Genomic DNA, 11,317 nt, shown 5'->3' with positions numbered 1-11,317 from the left:
GGTCTGTCTTCTCGCGGGGACCCTGGGGGCGACCTTTCCAGACTCCCAGCTTGCGAGCCACGTGGTCAGGCGGCCGGGGAATTCCAGGACCTGAGCGGTCTCCGTTTCCTGCCCCTGTCCCTTGTGCCGGGTCACCGAACAGGACACAGGGCTCCCGGTGACTAAACACTTCCAAATACGCGCACATGCCTCCCTACTGTGTCGGAGTGCAGCTCAGTCCCTGTTTCTCGGAAAGTTGCAGAACCTTCCAAATATAGGTGGGAAAATACATGTAGCAACACTGTGCGTTCTCAAGTCAAGATTATTTCTCTTTTTCAGTTCTTGTCCTGACCAAAAAAAGTAAGATAATGAATATACTTCCGTCTAGGGAACATTTCACATTTGAAGCACTCAAAAAAGCCTTAAATACTCTTCCCAAAAAGTATGTAATAACATTCAGGTATAATAAATACTGCTTTTTAACCTTAATCTTGTAGAACCTGGTGGTTTACTGTTAAATTTACTCAGTTACCCACTTCTTCATATTTCCAGTGTGGAGTTGGTGGTAATTTTTAAAAATAGGATATATATTTTTGCTGAGGTTGCCATTCTAACACTTTTCACATTCATGTAGGAAAAACACAGAATCTGAGACAATTTTGCGAAAAAATAGGACTGAAGGGACTTGTCCTCCAGACACCAAGTTATATGATGAAGCTGTAGTAATTGAAAGGGTATGGTATTAGCACATGGGTGGACAAATACAGGAACAAGATGAGCCCAGTAAAAAAGACGTACTCATGTATATATGAATTCGATGTGATGCTGGTATTACACATTAGGGAGAAAAGGATTAACTGGTCAATAAGTAGGGCTAAACGAATGGTTATTCCAGAGGAAAATGAAATTAGAACGTGACCTAAGCTATTCAAATCCTGGTGGATAAAAACCCTGAAAGTGAACAGCTATCATTATGAATTCGGGGATTAAACCTATTTCATGACTTGTACTCCATTCAGTTCTTGTCATTATTGGTGGGCGGGGGAGATAACTTTTTCCTCCATCCTTCTAGGTTCTTGGCTGAGACGCCCCTGTGGCACAAAGATGAACAAGAGAAAAACAAACGCAAGTTTAATAACATGTATACCTCCTGTATACCATGGGAGAGACGGGAAAACAAAAACTCCGTGAAATGGGGGAAGTCATCACCTTAAACACCACCTTCAGCTGAAGACCAGATGTTGGGGTGGGGAGTCAGTTAAGGGAAGTTACAAGAAAAGCACAGTTGACAAGGGTAAAAGCTTCTATGCAGATATAAGTCCTTGCCTTCTCCATTGATAAGAATTTCTAGAGATGTGATCATCCCCCTCTTCCTGGTAATGCCAAGAAGACACCCTTACAAATGGGGATTTCCCTTGTACACAGAAACATCTCTTACAAAGGGCAACTTCTACTTGGTTTTCAGAGTTTATCCTGTGTCTGCTGTTTCTTAAAAATAACCAGCTCAAAAAAATTCTTATGTCAAACACATTTTGGGATGGCAAAATTCTACTCCGCCTCAGGGCTCAGGTTTTATCTTATTCACCTTGGTTCCTGAGTCCTTTTTAACCTGGCCCTAGTAGTCTTTGCTCCCTGGGCTGGTTTTCTACATTTCTTACCCATACCTGTAATAAGCATTTATTCAAAGTGTCCCGGTTCATTGAGTGGTAGTTTTCAAGTATCATAAATCTGAATGTTTGTGGTGCTGATTCTTCTCGAGTTGTATTGTTTTTATAACCTGTTTCATGAAGAGGGCCAGGTAATATGGTCTTGTGTTTTTGGGGGGGGGGCGGTTGGGGGTGCATATTTTTATAATAAAATGCATCATGAATCTTACTTTGAATTCCAGTTCGTTGATCGTACATCCTTCCCTTCCTTCACGCTGAAAAATCCTGTCTCCATTCTACTCCCTTCCTAACCCATAGGTAATGATTTAAACATTTTTTATGGTTCATTTTTTTTTTCAAGTTGTAGTTAATCATATATTTATCCATATCTCCCCTTTTCTTAGATAGATGGCAGCATACATTCTTCTCCCTTTTTTCACTTAATAATACATTCTGGAGATCACTCAATACGGGTGTATATGTAGAGAGAGATTCCCCACTTGTGCACAGTAGTCCGTTGTATAGATGTACCATAATATATTCAACTAGTATCATAATTATTCAAATACTTCCCTCTTGATGAACATCTTGGTGGTTTCCAATGTTTTGCTTTTACAAATAGTACTATAATGAATAATCACAAACATACACCTTATTTTAAGATATATTCCCAGAAGTTGGACTTAAGGTCAAATGGTAAATTCATATGTAATTTTGCTAGACATGGCCAAACACCCCTCCCCTTCCATAGGAGTGCTAGTGTTTTACAATCCAGCCAGCAATATATGTGAGTTCCTTTCTCTGCACAGCTTCAGCGGGGGAGTACATTGTCAAACCTGCAGATTTTTGCCAGTCTGTTAGATTAATAGTATTTCGGTATAGTTTTAATTTAATTGCTCTATTTTGAATGAGATTGAACATCTCTTCATGTGTACCAATTGCATATGTAACATTTTATGTATTTTTAAAAAGTATAAAAAAATGTTAGGATTGATTATGTGGTACTGCTAAAGAAAACCTTATTCCGACACTTGTTGAAATGTCAACAGGTGAGAACAGGTAAGGGAGACTTTATTCAGGACGGTTGCAATAAGAGCATTGCAACAGGGAGACAGCAGGCTCAAGTCTGAATCCCACCAAGGCAGCTAAGGATTTACAGCCAACCAGCAGAATGAGGGGGTTCGTGGAGTCATCAAGGGCAGGGGGATTCTGGTTGAAGACAGGCTAAGGGCTTATACATCAAAGGTAGAGGGTAAGAAATTTGTTCAGATATCAAGGGTGGGGACATTCTCACTAAGCAGAAGTAGCGGGATTCTTGCTAAGACTGGGAAAAGGGAAGGCAGACAGAAGATGCGGGGCTTGACCTGCGGAGAAGGTGCAGACTTAAATCTGCAGGACAAACCTCACTCTTGTTTCCTGAACTTTTCCTGCTAGCCTCCCAGAACCGGCCTCCTTGTACCTTTATTTTCTTTGGTCTTTAGCTGAAGAAGGTATTTAAGCCTGTACTTAGGCCAATTCAAGGAGTTACTAATTGTTCCCATGTATGTGTAAGGTGTACATGTTGAACTGCTGTTTCTTCTTCTCTTGTTAATCTCATAGTCATGAACTCAGAAGGGTAGAGGGAAAATTATTTAAAAAGAATTTACCTTTATTTTGAGAGAGTGAGAGCACAAGCAGGAGAGGGGCAGAGAGAGACAGGGAGAGAGAGAGAGAGAGAGAGAGAGAGAGAGAGAGAGAGATTCCCCAGCAGGCTCTGCACTGTCAGCCCAGAGCCCAACATGGGGCTCGAACTCACCAACCATGAGATCATGACCTAGGCCGAAACCAAGAGCCGAATGCTTAACTGACTGAGCCACCCCAGACACACTGAGAAAATTATTTTATAGTACATAGTCATATACTGCAGGGAAGGTTCTCCAGCTGGGGTCCTGTAAACTAGACTGGACCAAGATATAGTAACAAGAGAAAAACAGTTTACTAAAATGTGCATCACACATGTACATATGAGAACCCTCAGTAATGAGTAACCCGAAGAGGTAGTTAGAACTCGGGTTTAAACACCAACAAAGGAAAAGAGGTTTGGGGATTCTGGGTGAGAGAGGAAAGTCATAGGAAAATGACCAGGAAAAATATGGTAAGTTTCTTAGTAAGATGTGTTTTGGCGGATTTAAGACCACGCCCTCTGCATTGGTAAGAGTCAAGAGTCCTTCTCTTCCTGATACTTCAGAGGGAGACATGTCTACAAATGGAAATTTACTTTGTAAATATAAATTTCTGTTTGGGAAAGGAAAACTTGTGCCGTTTTTAGAGTTTTTCCGGCATGTGATGGTTCTCAATGGCCTTCAGCTCAAAAGAATCCACATAGCAAAGAGACACATTTTGGGGTGGCATTTTCTGGTACCACTGAGTACACAGATGAAATGTACACTTTCCTGAATTTTTGAAATACTTCAGTGAAAGGAATGAACAGAACCCAGAACATTAAGCACTGGAACATTTCGGCCCCATTGCGGTTCTTTGGTCCAACTTTTAGTTACTTGCAAGCATTCCAAGCACTACATTTCCACCTGTTTTTTTTTTTTTAAATCGCTTTATATTTCTGTCTTAAGACTTTGTTTTGTGTTTTCAATATATAAAACCTTTTCATTAGGGTTTTGAGGGGAACTAGAAAGAATCTGAACTCACTTGCTTTAATCAGCATATTTTGCATATGAAGACTTGACCAAGATGACTGCAGAAAAGTTTGTAGGGCTCTCTCCTGGAGAAGCTGAATGTTCATGGCAGCTTTAAAACTGTGTTGTCTATCAAAGTCAAATTTTCTACATTTCAGAAATATTTAAAAGCTTAATAAGTAAACTTTAATCATTTAATATGAATTAAAATCTCAGCAGCTCTAATTTAAAAAAAAATCAATGAATTAAAAGTTAGGATGATAAGGGTGTTGTACATATGGGTTAAATGTGGTCCCTATATACGGGCCTCATACTATTTACTTCTCTTTTTTTTTTTTTTAATGTTATTTATTTTGTGAGAGAGAGAGAAGAAGCAGGGGAGGGGCAGAGAGAGAGGGAGAGAGAAAATCCCAAGCAGTCTCCATACTGTCAGGACAGAGCTCATCTCCTGGCTCGATCTCGCGAACCATGAGATTAGGACCTGAGCTGAGATCAAGAGTCGGACACTTCACCCAGTGAGTCACCTGGCGCCCCTCAGGCCATTTACTTCTTCACAGCAGGCTGGGATCAGTCGCTCAGAAGCTTGCCTGCGCCAAACTCAAAATTTCACACATCTCATTGCTTTAAAATAACGCTATTTTGCCTGCCTGCTTTGCCTGCCTAGCTAAAGACAAGCCCTCAGGCTACAAAGGCCCCCAGGCCACCGCTGCCCTCTTGGCCTCCTGACTCCGAGCGTCCCCGTCCAGCTGTTGTGCAACTTCACATGTGAGCCTCCCTGCTAGCGGTGGCCCCACCTCTTGGTTTCTGGAAGGTCTGCTGTGAGGGTCTTCCGCTTGCACACTGTCAAGGCACCACCAAAACAGCGCTCACGTTATACGCTGCTGCCACCTGTTGCCGTGTCTTTAATCAGCCTCCGCATCCTCCTTGAAGTGATCACAGAAGGAATCACAATCCCAAGGAAAAGCCTTACGAGTGCAGAAAAATAGTCACAAGAAGTCATGCGGGCAAATACAAGGCAGAGGGGAGCTGGTTCTTCCTGTATGTCCTGACAAAGGAGGCAAAGATAAAAGATTTCTAGGACCCACAAAGCTGATGCAGGTCTGGGGTTTCCCAGACAGCAATCACGCGGGTGACTCTGGACAGCTGAGGCCATAGTTAATATTGTCAGAAAGCCTTGAAAAAGTGCAATAAATAAATATACAGAACTGTTAGGTGACTTAGAAAGTCGCATTCTCCCCATGCCCATTTATGTAAACGAGATTACATAAATATGGAAAACATATATTTTAAAAATGACAGCATGAAATGATTCTCATCTTTGCAATATATCCAACACGTCACAATGTATTAAACTTAAGCATGAAAATGAAACAGCCTTTACTTTAATCTCTGCTGCTTTTCCTTGGGTTATATGGCCTTGAGCAAATTCTTTAACTCTTTCATTCTTTTAAGAAGTATTTATGGAGTGTATACCTTGGACATAAGTTCTAAAAGTGCCATGCCTAGGAGCTCACAGGTGACACAGAGTAGCTTCCTAGAGAGAATAATATTTTATAGTGCACATTACCTTTGTATACACTCTGATGAGTCTCTAATGTCTTGGCAGTGAGAAAATTAAGAGCAACTCTATTTATCTAGACCTGGCTGTCCAATAGAAATGTAATGTCATCTACATAAGTAATTTTAAATTTCTAGTAACCATATTAAGTAAAAAGGAACAAGTGAGTTTATTTGTAATAATATATTTATATAACCCAATGTATCTGAAATGAGTCAACATGTAATAAATATAAATTATTGAAATATTTTCTATTCTTCTGTACTAGAACTTTGAAATTCATTGCACAGTTTATACTTATTACGCATCTCAATTTAGACTAAGGTACCTTTTAAGTGCTCAGTAGCCTGGCTAAGGACCTACCGTGTCAGAGCACACAAATCTATTTTCCACCAATATTTTCAAGTTTGAAGACCTCCTTCTCAAAATATTTTGAGAATAACCACATTATAGTTCGACGCTTTTAATATCCACTGATTGATAAATCATTGAAAACGTTCTTATGAATAAATTCAACATTGCTTTTCCGTGTGTATTTATTTTGCGTGTGTCTACTGTTAAGAAACAAAACTGGGGGTGCCTGGGTGGCTCAGTCGGTTAAGTGTCCGACTCTCGATTTCAGCTCAGGTCACAATCTCACGGTTCATGGGACTGAGCCCCAAATCGGGCTCTGTGCTGACAGCGGAGCCTGCTTGGGATCCTCTCTCTCTCTCTCTTTCTCTCTGCTCCTCCCCCCACTTGCGTTAAGCACTCCCTCCCTCTCTCTCAAAATAAACTTAAAAAGTCAACCGAATGAAGATGTACTGGGATGGGTGGAATGGGCACCGTCCCTTCTTGCTCGTGGAGGGGAGTTCCGAGGGTTGACTAGCTGGAGGAAATGAAAGGTTTTATAGGAAGGAGGACGGGGCAAGAAAGTTGTTAGCAAGAGGATTGTTCCCAGGAGGGGGAAGTGGGGGGGTCTTATGCAGATGACCTCATCTTCCCCCCGGGGGATGGAGAGGCTTCCGTGGCTGACTCACTGTTGCTAACAGAAAATTCCTGAATGACCCGGTGAAGACTATTTCCTGGGGAGCTTGAAACTGCAATTCCATTAGGTATTAAGCCCTGGTTTGGGGACACCATTTTTGGGCCTGTGGCCTTCTTTCTAACGCCATGTATGTTTGGAAAATAGTACAATAGGGCATGGTATTATATCACATTAGAACACGCTATGGATGCTAAGCTACTCTGAACCGAATTTTGGTCTGACAAAGTACGTGGATGGCTCTTTCTAGGCATGACCTAAGTTGTGCCGTAAGCACACCTATCCAGTAAGATGATTTGAGCTGACCTGATGACTGACCCCTTTGTGACAGGCTCTTTACAGAGGTGACTCATACATCCTGCCGGCAGGATGACCAGCAAACAAAAGGATTCCTACAATCCCCCAATTTTTGGCAGCAATTAACCCTATTCTCCTCCCCCGCCTTCACGCACCTGCCTGGAGACCCCAGGTGATGACTGGGTTGTTTGCATGTTTAAAGAACAGGAGCAGTTTCTAATTAAGAACACTTGTGAAGCGTTCTAGGCACCCCCTTAAGCGTGTGAACTCATGAAATCCTCACCACAATTCCTTGAGATGCCGCTGTAGGATCCCCATTCCACACAGGTTCATCCAAAGGTACAGATGTTCAATAATTAGCCCAAGGGGACTCAGCTGTGACTTGACCCCCAAAGCCTGTATGGCTCATCCCTGTGCTATGCTGCCTTTCTTTTCTTTAAAAAAAAATTTTGGGGGGGGGGGGGCAGCACCTGGGTGGCTCAGTCGGTTGAGCGTCCGACTTCGGCTCAGGTCACGATCTCGCGGTCCGTGAGTTCTAGCCCCGCGTCGGGCTCTGTGCTGACAGCTCAGAGCCTGGAGCCTGCCTCAGATTCTGTGTCTCCCTCGCTCTCTGCCCCTCCCCCATTCATGCTCTGTCTCTGTCTCAAAAATAAATAAAACGTTAAAAAAAATAAAAAAAAAAATAAATGAACATTAAAAAAAAATTTTAAAAAAATAAATGAACATTAAAAAAATTTTTTAAAAATAAATGAACATTAAAAAAATTAAAAAAATATAAATGAACATTAAAAAAATTAAAAAAAATAAATGAACATTAAAAAAAATTAAAAAAATATAAATTAACATTAAAAAAATTAAAAAAATAAATGAACATTAAAAAAAATTAAAAAAAAATTTTTTTAACATTTATTTATTTTTGAGACAGAGAGAGAGTATGAACGGGGGAGGGGCAGAGAGAGAGGGAGACACAGAATGTGAAGCAGGCTCCAGGATCCGAGCAGTCAGCACAGAGCCCGACGCGGGGCTAGAACTCACGGACCGCGAGATCGTGACCTGAGCCGAAGTCGGACGCTCAACCGACTGAGCCACCCAGGTGCCCCATGTTCATTTATTTTTGAGAGAGAGAAAGAGAGAGAGAGAGAGAGAGCGAGTGTGGGAGGGGCAGAGGGAGAGAGCCGAGAGAGACAGACAGAATGTGAAACAGGCTCCGGGCTCTGAGCTGTCAGCACAGAGCCAGACGCAGGGCTCAAACTCACGAACCGCAATATCATGACCTGAGCTGCCTTTCTTAAAGAGCAGCGCACCTCAGATAAGACTCTGTGTGGACACCTAGCACGTGCAAGTTCCGCAAACGTCTGCCATTATCAGGATTCTAATGCCTGTGTTTGTGCCTTTTTAAAAATGCTCTCTCCTGAAACACTGCGCTCCATCACTCAGGACACGGCTCCACACCCCACTTTGTTCGTGACTGTTTTGAACTGGATTGAGCTTTCCTTTCTAAAACGGCCCTTTGCTACCTAAAGGAGTGCAGAATTTGGCCCCCGGTTCTCGGTCGGTGATGATGCCATAACACTTTATCGATGGCAGGAACTCAGCAAGAAGAAACCCCACCCCCACTCACAGAAAGTGGCTCACTCACTCATTTGTTCAGTGAGGGCCTTTTCCAGGCCAGGCTGTGTGCTGGCCACATGCCGGTGAACAAAACACATGGCCCCCGTTCCCATGGAAATGTTCACGATGGAGTATGACGTTAAACAAATAAGTCTATAACTACAAACTGCGTTGCACAGTAAGCATTGTAAGGAAAAAGTACAACAGTCTGCGAGATAGAAGTCAGGCGGGGAAGTCAGAGAACACCTCTCTGAGGAGGTAACATACAGGGACAAGTAAGACCTGAAGTATGAATAGGATTTGTCAGGTAAACGGTGAATGAAAGAACATTCCAGGCAAAGACTTGAAGCGAAAGAGCGTGTCGCATTTAGAAAGCGCAGAAAGGCCACGTAGCTGGGATGCGGTGAGCCTAAGGGGAGAGGGGCCAAAAGTGAGGCAGAAACCTAGGCAGGCCGTGTGGGAATCTGATAAGGAGCAGGTAGATTGTGCAATGTGAAAAAAATCCCTATTATTTGCACAGTACAAACTGAAAATTCGCGTAGCTCCTCTTGACCACATGAGTGGGGGTGGGCACAGTCTTAAAAAGAATACTAGTGTCTTTCAAGGATATCAGTGTTGTTTCTAAAACAGTGAGTCTCTTAAGCGTTCCATCTGATAGTCTGGCCTGGAATATACTCAGTCAACACCATGAGGCCCACTGTGGTGTAAGGTGTGTAAGGTGTCAGGGGGTGTGAAGATGGTTAAGTGACGGTGACCAAAAAGGGACCTAATGGCTCACAGCATCAGGTACACATGGGGAAGTGGGAGAGGTTAAACTCAGGGCAAAGGTCTGAATTACAACGCTTTTTATATGTTGTATACTGAGCCCCATTTCCGGGACTGGAGGCCAGGTTGGACAGGGGCACAGGGGTCAAGGCTGGGGACAATCAAGTGAATTAATGCGCATCCAGTGCTCCCAACTGGGGCCTGGTATATTGTCAGCACACCAAGCTGCCCTTACTATCCACAGTGATTTATTTTTTCCAAAACACAATTTCACGTTAAGTAACACACAGGGCGATAACAAAACATTTGAATGAATAAGTTGGCTATGTTAGCAACGTATTACCAAAATGAGCAACGAACAGGCGTCTCCCAGTGAAGATGGCAAATTTAAAATACTGTGTGTAGTGTGCGGTAAGAACCAGATTAAAAAAAAAAAAAAAAAAAGGGAACCACACTCTGTAAACATGTATCCTGTAACAATGTTAGGTTACAAACGACCTAAGCAAGAAGGCAATGTTACAAGTAATCTGGCCGAGTGACTCGGGACGATGCTGTTAGTATGTGGCCAGACAACTGAGCCTTTTTACAGAGAGGCGAAATCAGCTGCACCTGAGGATTCCCTGCGTGGAGACACCCCCTCCTTCCTGCTGGGTTCCAGACCTTTCCAGGTTGCTGGGTTTCCAGACACCTAGAGCTGCTTTCGATGGTTGTCCCTTGTTTGTCCCCCGCAGTATTCCCATCTCTGTGTCACTTCTCGTTTTGAAGCCCTAATAAGTCTACAGGAAATGAAGGATAGAGAATTATGAATCGGGTGCGCTGAACACCAAAAAGTAGCGCCAACGAGGAAACTGTGCTGCGCCGAGAGTACAGAATAAATTTATTCAGAGAACCGGGCGCTGGTTCCAAAGGCTGCTAATCCGTATACTTCCTAAGTCCCAGGTTTCATACCATAGTGGTAAGACCCAAACGAGGGCCTTCTGCCCATGGGCAGGCAGGCCTGAGACTTCCCGAATGAACAAGCAAGCTCGGTGAGAAGGCTGTCGGATCTCCGCTCCCACCGCCCTCAGGACCCTGCAGGTGCGAGCCAGGCTGGGCGAGCCCGGTGCCCTCCCGGTGTAAACGCAGAAGCATCTTACAGAAGGGGGTCTCAGTACAGCTCAACACTCCAGAGGTCTTCAGGAGGATGAAGGCAGCCACGGAGGGGCCAAACCACACAGAAAGATTTTCGGAACACGTGGAATGTTGGTGACTTTATTAAAACGTTCCTCACAGCATTCTTTACAAAACCACCAAGGCCCTAAAAAAATCGCTCAACAAATATCAAGACCTTCTACATACAGGACACTGGTCCAAAGTGCTCCCGATTCTTTTTTTTTTTTTTTTATTTAATTCTATTTTTTATTAACGTTTATTTTTGAGACAGAGAGAGACAGAGCATGAACGGGGGAGGGTCAGAGAGAGGGAGACACAGAATCCGAAGCAGGCTCCAGGCTCTGAGCCGTCAGCCCGGAGCCCGACGCGGGGCTCAAACTCACGGACCGCGAGATCGTGACCTGAGCCGAAGTCGGCCGCCCAACTGCCTGAGCCACCCAGGCGCCCCCAAAGCGCTCCCTATTCTTCATACAACTCCAACGTGTTTAAAATTCTGAAAGCTTATTTCAAAATTTTAAATTTTACTTCACTTACGATTTTCAGTAAGTATTGAGCGTGGAGTGCTCTCTCTACTCCTGTTCACAGGAACGAAAGCCCACCGTTCTCTTGCTAA

The 11,317-nt window shown here is 43.3% G+C and overlaps 1 long non-coding RNA gene across 1 annotated transcript; it reads right to left on the bottom strand.

The window, feature by feature from the left end:
- Positions 1-9,783: 9,783 nt before the first annotated feature.
- Positions 9,784-10,990, bottom strand: LOC124505010 (uncharacterized). Its single transcript, XR_006960555.1, has 2 exons — positions 10,689-10,990; positions 9,784-10,328 (listed from the first exon to the last, which is right to left on the bottom strand). It is a non-coding gene; the product is annotated as an uncharacterized LOC124505010 (long non-coding RNA).
- Between the last annotated feature and the right edge of the window lie 327 nt (positions 10,991-11,317).

Source organism: Lynx rufus, unplaced genomic scaffold (assembly GCF_022079265.1).
Source record: "Lynx rufus isolate CCGP_SWC_20201006 ecotype Redwood Valley unplaced genomic scaffold, mLynRuf1.p SCAF_9, whole genome shotgun sequence".
Lineage (NCBI taxonomy): Eukaryota > Metazoa > Chordata > Mammalia > Carnivora > Felidae > Lynx > Lynx rufus.
Note: the sequence above shows the minus strand (reverse complement) of the source record. Positions and strands in the feature narration are given on the sequence as shown.